The sequence below is a fragment of the Thunnus maccoyii genome, chromosome 15 (assembly GCF_910596095.1).
Source record: "Thunnus maccoyii chromosome 15, fThuMac1.1, whole genome shotgun sequence".
NCBI lineage: Eukaryota > Metazoa > Chordata > Actinopteri > Scombriformes > Scombridae > Thunnus > Thunnus maccoyii.
This window is the reverse complement of record NC_056547.1, coordinates 24,664,575-24,676,989: the sequence shown is the minus strand read 5'-3', so window position 1 is coordinate 24,676,989 and position 12,415 is coordinate 24,664,575. Positions and strand designations below refer to the sequence as shown.

Below are 12,415 nucleotides of genomic sequence, written 5' to 3'. Positions count from 1 at the left end.
AGGAGACAGGAGGAACTGTAGATTGGCTGATAAAAGTGAAGAAAAGCAAGAGTTCATGCACACTTTAACAGTTTGACAAACACCTTCCTACTGGCAATGAAGCCATTAAAAATTACAATGGCTCACTTAATGGCCCACACTCACATCAATCCCATTTCCAGTTATGGACAGTCTTATCAACTGTGATGAAATATCACCCAAAGAAAAACCACCTTAACCCTTCAGTCCTTAGAAAATTTATGCTACTTACTCTCTTACTTACTTACTCTCTCTTATCTTTAATTTCCCATGTTACCACTAATGCAAAAAAATTATTAAAATGCACCTTTTGAGTTTTACCTTTAGTTAAGTCCTATAGACTTGCCTTCTTCAATGACTTATTTTGTTTGCAAAATACCTGTCATCTTACCAGCAGATTTGATGTTTCTGGTGTGGCGGTACTGATTCTCCAGACCTCAGCTGATCAGAAAGAAGCCTGAGAACCAGTTCCTAACCACATAAAAGATACAAAAATAATATTTACTCAGAGAAACAACCTCACAAGTTTCTGCACAATGAAATATGTCCCCTTAATAAACAAATGCCCCTTCAATAATAATGAACAAATGCCTCTGATAATAAACAAATGCCTCTTCAATATTAATGTATAACCAATAAACGAAATAACAAAATAAAGCCTGCAGGCGTTAGGCTATCGTTAGGCAAGCAAAACCTCTTGCACGAATAGAACTAAGATCTACCCTAATGCAGGTAACTTGGCTGAAAGGTTTATTTTTTCAGTATTCCCTCAACCTGGGCTACAGAATGCTCAAAGTCACCCTCGATCAGAAGTGCAAAAGACAGCAAAGAAGACTCAACATGGTCTGAACAGACCAGAGTTCTGGCTGACAATCTGTAACAAATGAGGGCTGCAGAAAGTCAAGGAAAGATCAGAGTGACCTGGGTGTGCAGTTCCTCTCCTCTTTTAAATCCCAGACAAAGGGCGTTGTCACACCCTGATTGGCCAAGAGGGAAATGTACCCAGCTGCTTTCAATTACTATTTGGGAGCCAATCCCCACACTCTGCACAATAAGTTAAGTCTGAGTTGATTCGAATAACTCTCCAATCAACTCAGAGGGATTTCAACATTTATATACACAAATTCGGAACAGGGATATGACAGCAAGTCTCAAGAATGGGTGACTGCCACACTGATATCAGCTGTTTCATTCAAACTTCACGATCCCTACACTTTTTCAGCTGACTAGTAACATCCAATCATGTTAATGCAGGTGTACAGCGTGGCCATTACAGCCCAACACTTTTCACTATCACTCTGCTGCTGTGCCAACTCTGTTTGCTGCAGCTCCCTCTCCCACCCCCAACCACCTCCAAATGTGGTATTTTTGGTATTGTTGACTTGACTTAGATTTCATGTTCATGTGTGTTTACTGAGGCAGCGATTTGTTCTATCAGCAGAATCCTCGTTGCTGCTCGGATTCTTTGACAACTCCTTGAAACAGCAGAGCCTTTCTGACAAATCTAACTGTACAACCATTCACTATGGTCCATTCCTTCTTTTTAAAATAACTTTTGATGGTCTTTAAATTACAGGTAGTTAAATTATAATGTATTCAGTTCCAGTCATATTACTGATGAGTAAAGAACATTTCATTTACTTTGTTTCCTACAAATTATATGTTGTAATAAACCCCTACTGTGTTGTTTTTCTTGAGTTCCTTATTTTTACTTCAATTGCAGAGAACATGCTGCATGGGAATACCTGTATTTAAACACCTGTGTGTCCCTTGTGGTGAGTGACATTGAGAACAGCAGAAAGCTGAAACATTCCCATCAATAAATCATGAAATAAACCAATTGTGTCTTCTGTCATTTAAGAGTGCGAGTCTTTGTCTAAAGCATCTCCCTATGCCTTATCCTACTTCAACTAAGGTCAAACAGGTCTAATGACGCGCTCCTTTGGGGAGGCGAGCTCAGTGCGCAGGGAAGGAAGTCTTTCTAGAATACTGAAATGAAGGTCAGCTTTCTGGGCCGCTGTTTCCCACAGTGACCATTCCGCCTGGGGAAGAAGAGATGGAGGATGCAAAGCAACACGACCGCTGCACGGTTACGCAAGACCAGAGAAAGTGCAACAACAGCATTGAACCCTGGCTCAGAGGAGGGAAAGTGCCAACAGTACACAAAAGACAAAGGAGAGCGGGAGGGAAAAGAGAGGGAACAAGAGGAGGAGGGGGTAATTCAATCACATCAGCGTCCTCATTCACAGGACAGAGAGACAGAGAGAGAGAGTTATGAACAACTAATGAAATAAGCAAAAGCTGAGTCAGATATTTGTCCCCATCTCGCTTTCAGTGAAAGTGTGGGTGGAGGAAACACCAGGAGCAAAGCTGGACAGAGCCCACGCTTTGCTACAGTAACTCCTCCATTCCTTCAGGTCAAAAGGTCGTGAGTACAAGCAAGAGAAAAATTCCGCCATGTAACTTCCCATCCACCCTAATCCCTCTTCCCATCCACTCTAATCTCCAGTGTGAGGCCTCTGGACTCCTCCAGCGACTCTGATGGTCACCAAACAGACCTCTGATGATTCAAATCAACCCTATGGTCAGAAAGAACACAAACACGGAAAGAATTGAATGATTCCACAACACTTTTGCATGTCTAATGACACTTCTTTATGCAATATCTGTGCATATATACAGTACAGTAATGGTTAAGATTAGGGGATGATTGTGGTTGTGGTTAAAAACAGCAAACACTGACTGCAGGTCTGTGAGAGGATGCACGAAAGGCATACACATTACCTTCACACCTTTACTTTCCACTTGGCTACATAAGGGCAACACTACTTCCTGCATTGACACAGATGTAAATCATGCATTACAGATTCATCTGATAAGAATTCCCAAGGATACTGGGCTGCTTTATATAAATGCAGAGGAGTCTCACCACTAAGATTTCACCAAGACACAAACAACAAGTCAGAAGATTCATATCTGATACTGATGGTTTACGTCGGTCATATCAAATCATGTGATTTAGAGAGGTATATTCCAAACAGAATACATCAGAAAAACAAGTACATTTAAGAAATTCTTGGGGAAAACATAAAATACTTCATTATATTTAAGAAAAACATATTTACATAATGGAAACCCTGCTGCTTCTTTATGGAAAGTCATGGAAAAGACTGTCTTGAAGACTTAGAGAAGTCCTCACATCACATCCAGTCTAGCCTCTGTTTCACTTATTTCTGTAACTCAATGGGGAATTTCTTTTGTAATCATTTTTTCTGAAAAATGAAAACACTTTACTATACATGTGCAAAAATAAATGAGCATCTGCTGAAGCACTTGCTGTTACACTTTGAACCCTTTATGATTTGAAGAATGATGAATTTGTTAGCGGTCAAAAAACTACAGCTCCCATGACATTTTTTGGCAGTGTGCATATTATGTTTGTTATTATCTTATGCATGATATCCAATTTTCTCTTCTAATGTTATCTTTTCAGCTTTTTATCTGCAGCTCTGCTGTTTAAAAAATCTCCTCACCATTCAGCTTATCTCAACTGACCCTTGGTCTGCCAGCCTGGTTTGTTTTTGTGGGAGTGAACTGCATGAGTAAAGTTATGGTCAGGCTGGATTTTTCATAATTTTCATTATTACAAATGTCAGTGTGATTTTTAAATGACATTCACTTATTTTGGAACAGATCACAGAATTTCCAGTTTCACTTTAGCACTCTATCTTGAAACCTGAAGGTTTCAAAGTGGTTTCAAATACCTCCTGTTCACAAATAAGGTCAGCAAGAAGTGGCAAAAAAACAAAAAAGGTTCAAGGATGCTCTCTCAGTGTGTTTCAGTCTAAAGTTTAACCTTTCCATGTCTTTCATTTATACTTGCAACAGTGTCTTTTCACTGGACACCCCTGCATGCATAAATATAACATCATCCTACAGACATCTGAACAGAGAGTTTGAATGCAGGAGACTACACCTCCCCTCTGTGCACGCTATGAAACCCATGCTGCGCACGGAAATTGTAATTCCACTCCTGCCATCCTCCAGTTGTATCTCATTCTGCGTTTGATTTGTCCAACCCTGCTGCGACTCCTTCTCCTATCCTTGATGTATATGCCAGTGTGTATTATATCTTAGCAATTACATTCATCTATAAATTATTCCTTTTAATCAGAAACATAACTTTGTATCTGCAGCAGCCTCCAGCTTGTGTCATTCTTGCACTCTTTGAAGAGGTGGAAAATTGACTGTGATTTTCTGATCCACATTGTGAAATGATAACTATGACTGGAAAGAATCTGTGGCTTAACTGCCAGAGGGATTCATCACACAGCAGAAGTGAATGTGGTGAGCGGAGAGGGCGCACACGGGCCGTGTCAATATGTGTTGCCTAAATGACTGAGGGCTAATGAGACATGATCATCGCTCGTTACAGCAGGTGATTAAGAAGCTGACCATCCTTGAAACCCCTCTGCCTCTTTCCTCATCTAAAATCCATCTTGGCATAGACTGGCTCAGAAAGAAATTGTTGACTGGTGCTGCTCTGAGCGCTTAGGTGCTCCCTTTAGGAGAGTGTCGTTTTTGATTTTTTTCTGTTGGGGTAGCAATGGATACGCAGGCCAGCTGTCCCTTCAATGAGCAGCCAAACGAAGACCGGAGAGACCACCAACTGTGAGTCATCCCCAACCTTTGGAGTTAATAAAAACTGTCCCACCACTCTCTCAAGTTCTGTGAGGTGTGACAAAGTATGGCTGATGTCTGGCTCACATGGTGGACCTCAGGGCTGGTGTTCGGCCTGTCCCATCAACACCGATATCCACTGACTGTCTAATGTATGTCTGGAGCCTCTATTTTCTGAGGTATGTGTGTGTGGTTGCCCTGTAAGATGAAGAGCATACATTCCATTTAAACAAAAAAGCAGACTTTTATGTCTTATTGAACTATATGTTTTTCCACTTCTGTGCGAATGAATGCTTTTGTGAAGGCAGAAGATAATTAAGATAACTGAATCATTTTTCACCAAAGACAATGTAGTCTATAGGATGAAATATCACAACATAACCAACATGAGAGAAGAGAGTATTTTTCTTCTTTTCACATTACAGTGATATGTATATGATATATAGGCTATTAGTACACGTGCATGTGTGTGACCCCTATGGAAACCTTGTCCCAGCTTCTCTAATCACTACCATAAAAATGTGGAGCAGTGAGTTATATTATTAAACACGCAGCATGGCGCGCCATCATTCTATGTTGTGACACACATCTGTTTTACTGGAAGAGAGAGGGAGGTGATAGAGAGGGGAGGAAAGTAGGAGGAGGGCTGTGCGCAACGTCGGTGCCAATAGGCGCAGCGCTATCTAATTAAACCCCTGCCACGTAATCTCAACGACACCATCCCCCCGTTTAAATCCACTCCACCGGCGCACACCATTTAAACACACTGTCCTCCGCCGCTATCCCGTCCCATCCCGGCCCCTGGAGGAGAGGAAACGCCAGCAGCACCGCGCCGCACCGCAGCACCGTCACTGCTGCCTCTCGCCTGCACGGTGACATGGTTTGCAGGGCTCGGCTGCTTTAGCCAAGGGCCACTTAGTCAATCACTCAGCCACTCGGTGCGTGTGGATGTGTGTGAGTGTACAGTAAGGAGCAGCAGTAGTAGTAACCAGCCGGAGATCTCGATCGGTCCTGCAACGCTATTCATTAGGAGCTCCGGAGGGAAGCGTCCAGAGCGAGCCGAGCATCCCTGCATCTCTCCCCGGCTGTCCTGCACACCGGCCCCGCTGAATCGGAGCAGGGACACCCTCCTCCTCCACCGACACTACCTCGGCTTTATCGGGTAAGGACAACATTTAGTCGACATTCGTATACCTTACACATGTCTTCCAGATATATTAAACCTGCATGTTTGCAGTAATGTTATCACTGCAATGAGGTTCGTGGAAAAGCGACGCAGCCGCTTTTGTTTACCCGTGGAAGCGGTGCGTATTTCGGATGTGTGGTGACAATAAACCGCGGAGTATTGAGCAGAATAGCCAGTGTGGGCTGAAAACATTCCCGTGAACCCCCTGCAGTTCGTTTCGTTCCTTTCAGACAGATGTTTCGTATTACTGTACGTTCTTCGAGCTATTCACTACAGTAATCATGAAAAGGGTACTTTGTTCAGCCAATAGGATGATAGCGATATAGGCCTGCCATATTTATGAATGATCTCAACGCGGGACAAGAGGCGGAGGACGGATGCGCGTGGTGGTGCTCTGGATCCTCACCTCTTCTCCTCAATGAGCTGCATACTCACCTCCCTGAATGCATCATCTTCTCTGCTGGCGAATTTCCACACAGTTTATAATTACTTGTAATATTCCCGTTGAGGCTTATTGTGTGACACAATTAATTACACAGCGCAGTAACATTGTTATGGTAATATTCCTATAGACGTTTGAATTGTGTCTATTGTGTTTCAGTAGTAAGTTTATGGTGATTTTATTAAATATCTCTATCTTGTTACACAGGGTTTTCTGTATAATTTAGAATGTAAATAATGTATAACTGTAACATAAGTTAAATGATCAAAGGTGTTAGCTTCTTTTCAGTAAGACTGAGGTTGGGGACTTTGCAAACGAGGCTGTCTCACTTCTTTGTAACAGGATGATAACAGCCAGTGCGGTTATAAAGCAGTTTACGAGCTGCTCAGTCAGCCTACACCCTGTGAAAGTGGCGATTTCTGCATCTAATCATGGAAATTTTATCATTTTATCCATATTGGACATAGAAAATTGAAGCTGTCTCGCAGATTGACAGTGGTTAGGGACTAAATAAATGAAATAAGAGACAGGGGCCCAGTGGCCCTCAGGGTATTGAATATGTCATCTTTAATTATCATCTGTCACATAGATATTTAGGATCTCTGCTCCTCTTTTCCACCTGCCTTCCCCAGAGTTCAGGTCTTGCTGTGCCATGCACTGATATGATCCACTTGCCTCCACATTTCCTCCTAAATGCCACCCAGTTGTTTTATTCCTTCAGTCTAATCCTTTCAGAATTAACTGGTTCCTGTCAGGCTTGGCATTAGGCACAAAGATGTGGAATTTGTGCAGGAAGTCACCTGTCATCCATTTAGGAATATTCAAAAGAGTCGTTCGCACATGAGTGGCAGTTATAGGGTGGAAAGACATTCTCTAGTTGTCATTTAGGGACCCTATAATGAAAAGAATGATGAGAGGTACGATAATTTGGCTGTTATTGGGTGTGACCTCAGGTTAATAGGAATGTGGTGCACAGTGGAGGCACGACCCTAACAAATGGATTTGTATTTGGGGATCATGCCCTAAGGAAACCCGCTCACCTCTATCTGCTTAGGTCGTGAAATGGGCAGAGTCCCGCCTGCTGCTAATGTGTGTTTGGGTAGAGGCAGCGCTTAGCTTGCATGTGCTAATGCTAGTCTAGTTGTTACATAAGAAGATAAATGTGTCCTGGAGCACTACTCTCTCAGTCACTCAGGCTCATAAACACACGCGCATACACACACACACACACACGCTCATAACTTGTATATATACACATCAGCAGAGGCTTTAACCCTCAGGCAATAGCTAGCAAATGATGGATGTTGTAGTCAAGGTGTTTTGCAATGAGGCAGGTGATTCGCAGTGCAGAGAAAGAGGTAAAGCAAGAAGGACTTTTTGCAAAAGGTTTCCATATCTTCTCTTACTCTTACTTTAATGGCTATTTCATGCATGCCTCCTCTGTGTACAATGCATTTCTTTCTATATTCTAGACTGCAGGCTTTCACAGGAACAGGAACAATCCAGTGTTGCTCATATATTGTAGGTGACCTTGGTTTCATACTGTATGACGCTGCTAGAAATATTTTACAAGATGCCCCTGACTGCTTGTATGCATGGAATACATAAGCACAAGGCCTGAAAGTCACTTTGAGTTAACGTTTCTGTCTCATCACATGAAGGCAGGTCAGGAGTGGATCATGAGATACAAACACTCAGCTCTGTGGCTTGTTGCTCTTTCTTCCAAGGAGACAAGCGAGAGCTTTCAATCTGATGCTCCGAGACCTTGGTTGAGCTGCGGGTCAGCTTAACTCCCCCCACAGAGGCCTGCTGTTTGTACATCTTCCAGCAACATGATGGATGTGGAAGGCCAATGGAATTATCTCGGAGGACAACTGTAAGGGCTTTATGGAAAAAAAGAGAGCATAATCATTTAGAGAATATTTAATGAGGTGGACATAAAGGCTCCATGTAGAATGGCTCTGTGGTCTGGTGGTATAGCACAGTAATGGGGAGGAAATGGTCCTGTTTATCCTTTTCTGAGTTATGTTACATTTTGTCTTTAGTGTTTTTTTAGTAATTAGCAAGTACTGAGCTGCCACTTTGCAGCAGTATCACCATTACTGTAATGATGTTGAGTACCATTAGGTTTTGAGGCACTCAATACAAAAGACTGTCCTCAACACAAATACAACAGCATTGGCCATTTGTTTGAACGTATAACCTTTTTTTTAAACATTTTTATGACATGCAACCTGTAGTTGCGCAAAAGATGACAGTCCTCACTCAGAAGCCAAGGTGGAAGTAGTGTAATGTTGATATTTTGCTGAAAGTTTCTGATTTTGACAATAGAGACTTTCATGGAAAAATAATCAATAATTAAAGTTAAAGAGCTAAAGCATTAAAAAAACTCAATTAATCTGTATATTAGGCCCACAACTTCCATCAGATGTTGGTTTAAATGTTGATAAAATGCATGACATAACCTTTTTTCAAATGAGCCCCACCCACTTCAAACCAGTGAGACGAGCGAGGTTAAAGACACAAATACAGGAAAATCTCATGTGAAATAACAAAAACTGTGGCAGACAGTTTTGTACCCATGAAGGAACCCATCGCTCGTTTATAGGCAGTTAATTGAGAAAACCAGGTTGTCAGGGTTTTTATCCATGAACATGAACTTTCCCTGAATGTTACAAAGTCATTTTAGTAGCCTAAATATAACAAGAGAGGCGACAGATCAGAAAACACACACTTTGTTTTTTGTAACGGACATATAGTATGTTTTGTTTAGGAAGGCAATGACAACCAATTTAATCATTTAGGAGTGATGACTTGTTACAGTGCAAGCAGGTATGGGTGTCTATGCCTTTTTGATTTAAATGTACTTACTCCACTGTTTCCTATGTCATCTTTATATTCTGTCCATTATATTCTGCACACAAATCGTTCAAACTTTGGCAGACAGTTTTGTGTTCATGTAGGACCCCTAATTGTTGGAGGCTGGTTGAGAAAATAGGTTTTCAGGGCCTTTAACCATGAATAGGATCTTTTCCTGACCTGAACTAAATAGTTTTACTTGTCTAAACTTAATGATAGAGGTGGTAGATCAGAAAACACTCATATGCTCAATGTACTTACTTCACTATTTCCTATGTAATTATTATATTCTGCCCAACTAAAACAACAGCCACCTGTGTAAGTGGTAGTTTTATTTATTTTGAACACCATGCATTACACCAATGTTTGAAGCTGCCTGACTAATAGTGTTTTCAAGAAACTGGAAAGAACTGAAAACATATTAAAGGGGTACTCAATTGATTTTGTATTGCACTTCCAGAAAGTTGGGGGACTCACAAGTGACAGATTAAAAAAAGAATGGTCAAAATTGAGGCAGCAGAGGCCAAGATATTCTATCTTTTAATCCTTAGTACATGTCAAACCCCTTAAATGCTGACTCATACAATTCCCATAATGCAACTGAAAAGCATCTTTCATTAGACCCTCCCTGCTTCCTAAATGCCCACTTCTTTCAAACCCCACATCTAGTTTTTAACACAGGCTTTCTGTTAAAAATGTTATATCTCAAGACCAAGCAAAGATAACCCCGATGACATCACTATGACATCATCAGGGTTATTGCTAAAGCTTGGCAGAGCTCCTCCAGAGCTGCAGAGGATATTACACAACTGTTTTCACATGCTGAGTAGTGCTCCTCATGACGAATATACTGAACTTCATGTTCAGTGCAGTGCTCCTTTAACGAACTACAGTAACCATAATTCATTGTACTTGGGAAGCGGTGCAGAAGAAAGAAAATTAAACTTCACACATGCGCATGCACGCGCATCCAATACAACAGCTCTGCCATAAATTCTACTTTTACGAAGCTTGTACATTTTCAGTTTTTGTTGACATTGTCAGTAAGATGATAATTCTACTTTATGTTTATTATTGAGGTCATAGTGTGTGGTGGTGGTGTACTGAGGTGCATTATATTGAAATGTGTTGCTAATATTTTGCGTCCCTCATGTATGTTAATGGAGTGGACTAAATATTAGGAACACCATTCAATATAATGCACTCCAGTACACCTCCTGAGAAGGTTTGCTAGTAGCTGCATGCTACATCCTTCACTGAAGTGAAGAGTCATGTTTTCATGCTTTGTAATTCCTCTCTGGGTGACTGTTTTCATATGTAGGGGAATGGGATGAGTGGGATGTGGCCTGCATGGGTTGACATGAGGTCTGTGTTTCCCATGCGCGCTGCCGGCCCTATAATCTGCTCTGATCCTACTGGGAGGGGCATCTCCTGCCCGTCAGACATCCAGTCTGATAAAGCCTGCAACGAGACTGAGAGAGCAGCTGCTCTGCTGGAGGCAAAGGGCTTGAAGGAAAACACAGTACGGCCCTAAACCAAAGATTTTCCAATTGCTCCAGGGTGGCACTGGATATAGCTTAGAGCTCAGAGTCTGTAGTAAACGTTAAGGCGTCCTTCGTGTGTGGTTTAACCTGGGAATTGTGGTTATTATTGTTTGGATCTGTTGCTTTTCTTTTATGAATGGACCGGACTGACTGCACCTATGTAGTATGAGCAAATCAGACATGAAGCTTGAGCACAAATCCCTTGTTATAGGAAGGTCTAGCTGCTCAGCCACGAGTGAATCCAATCAAAAGACACTGTGTGGAATAATTTGACAGAACTGGTATGTGATTCCTCCTCTTCTCTTCTAATAAAAGCATGAAAACAAATTAGGGAAGTACAAGAAGATGCTACAAAAGAGCAAGCAGGAATACAAGCAGTGGTTTAAAACAACAGAGCAGCTCACATGAAGGATAAAAAAAATCACATTTAAGCAATCGTGAAAATAAGTTTTCGAGCGGAGATTTTTAATAAATGACAGCAATTCTACTATTTCACCTCCTGTTCTCTCCTCTAGCCATTAGGAGGCTGAAAGGGCAGCCAATTACTCCCAGAGCTCGGCATGTGGTTAGGCTAATGAAGTCAGGGGAGGGAGAAAAGTGTGGGAGTGTGTACAGTATGTGTGTGTGTGTTCCTTAGCATAAAAGGGCCAACAGCTCTCAACTGATAAGGCGTGGTGGAGAACACACACTCGCCGCACACTCCAATACCTCTGTTGAGATGATATCTCAACGCAGCCTCTTCCTCTTTCCCTCTATCTATCTGCCTCTTCTGCCATCCATCACTTCTCTTCCTGACCACAGCACTATTTCTCTCCCTCCCTTGCGTTTTTGGATGCGATTCTTCCCTCCATCTCTCCCACTCAATCATTAGATCTCCTCTAGTCCCGGTTTAATTTTCCATGTTTTGCCTTTCATCTTCTTTCAGTACATTTTTTTTGAAGTTCTGTCCATTTCAAAAGGCTCCCTGAGAAAAACAAAAATAGTTTAATTAGTCCCTTCACACTGAAAAGCTCTACAGTAGGCATAATGAAAAAAATATTTTCTGTTCTCGTGGCTCTCCCCTGACTCTTGACTCCTCGAGGGTTTCTCTCTCGATTTAGATGCCTCCTTTACGCCTGAGCAGAATGTCAGGAATTTTATGGAAGAATTATCACCAGCTGTGTCTCCACCTTCACAATATAAAATATAAACAGAGTGGTAGATGTTGTGTCTGTATTTTTTTTTTTTTTTTATGAGAGGAGAACAGTAGTGCCACAGTGAGTAGAGTGAATTACAATGTTCTGGTTGAAAAATTATAACCTGTTTCATACCGTGACAGCATCAATTAAACTCAGCGTTTTCACCCGCCTGCCTCTCGCAGGACTCTCTGGGCAATAACAGAGGGCCAATCAGAAATAGAAAAATCGATCTGGCGCCGGCTGGCTTGGATGCATTTACAAGCAGCCATAATGACTGCAGACTCATTTCTCCAGCTGCTGGTGCAATCACATAGCAACCTTTTTCTGCGGAGCTGTGAGCAAAAGAGCAGCATTATTCTGTTGACTCTGTTCAATTAAATATGCCGTCTGCCTCTCAGGACGCAGCATGATACTCTTAACATATAAGATCCTATAATGCTGTTTTCTCCCTTTTGTCTTATTTGACAAGCAGTTCTTTGTTTATGAAGATACTTTCATTTATTTTGTA

The 12,415-nt window shown here is 41.7% G+C and overlaps 1 protein-coding gene across 1 annotated transcript in view; it reads left to right on the top strand.

Annotated features, from left to right (window-relative positions):
• Positions 1-5,455: 5,455 nt before the first annotated feature.
• Positions 5,456-12,415, top strand: part of LOC121913669 (hippocalcin-like protein 1) — a 42,303-nt gene continuing 35,343 nt past the window's right edge. The window contains exon 1 of the mRNA XM_042436403.1: positions 5,456-5,860. The gene's annotated coding sequence lies outside the window, so the exon portion shown is untranslated. The remainder of the gene's footprint in view (positions 5,861-12,415) is intronic.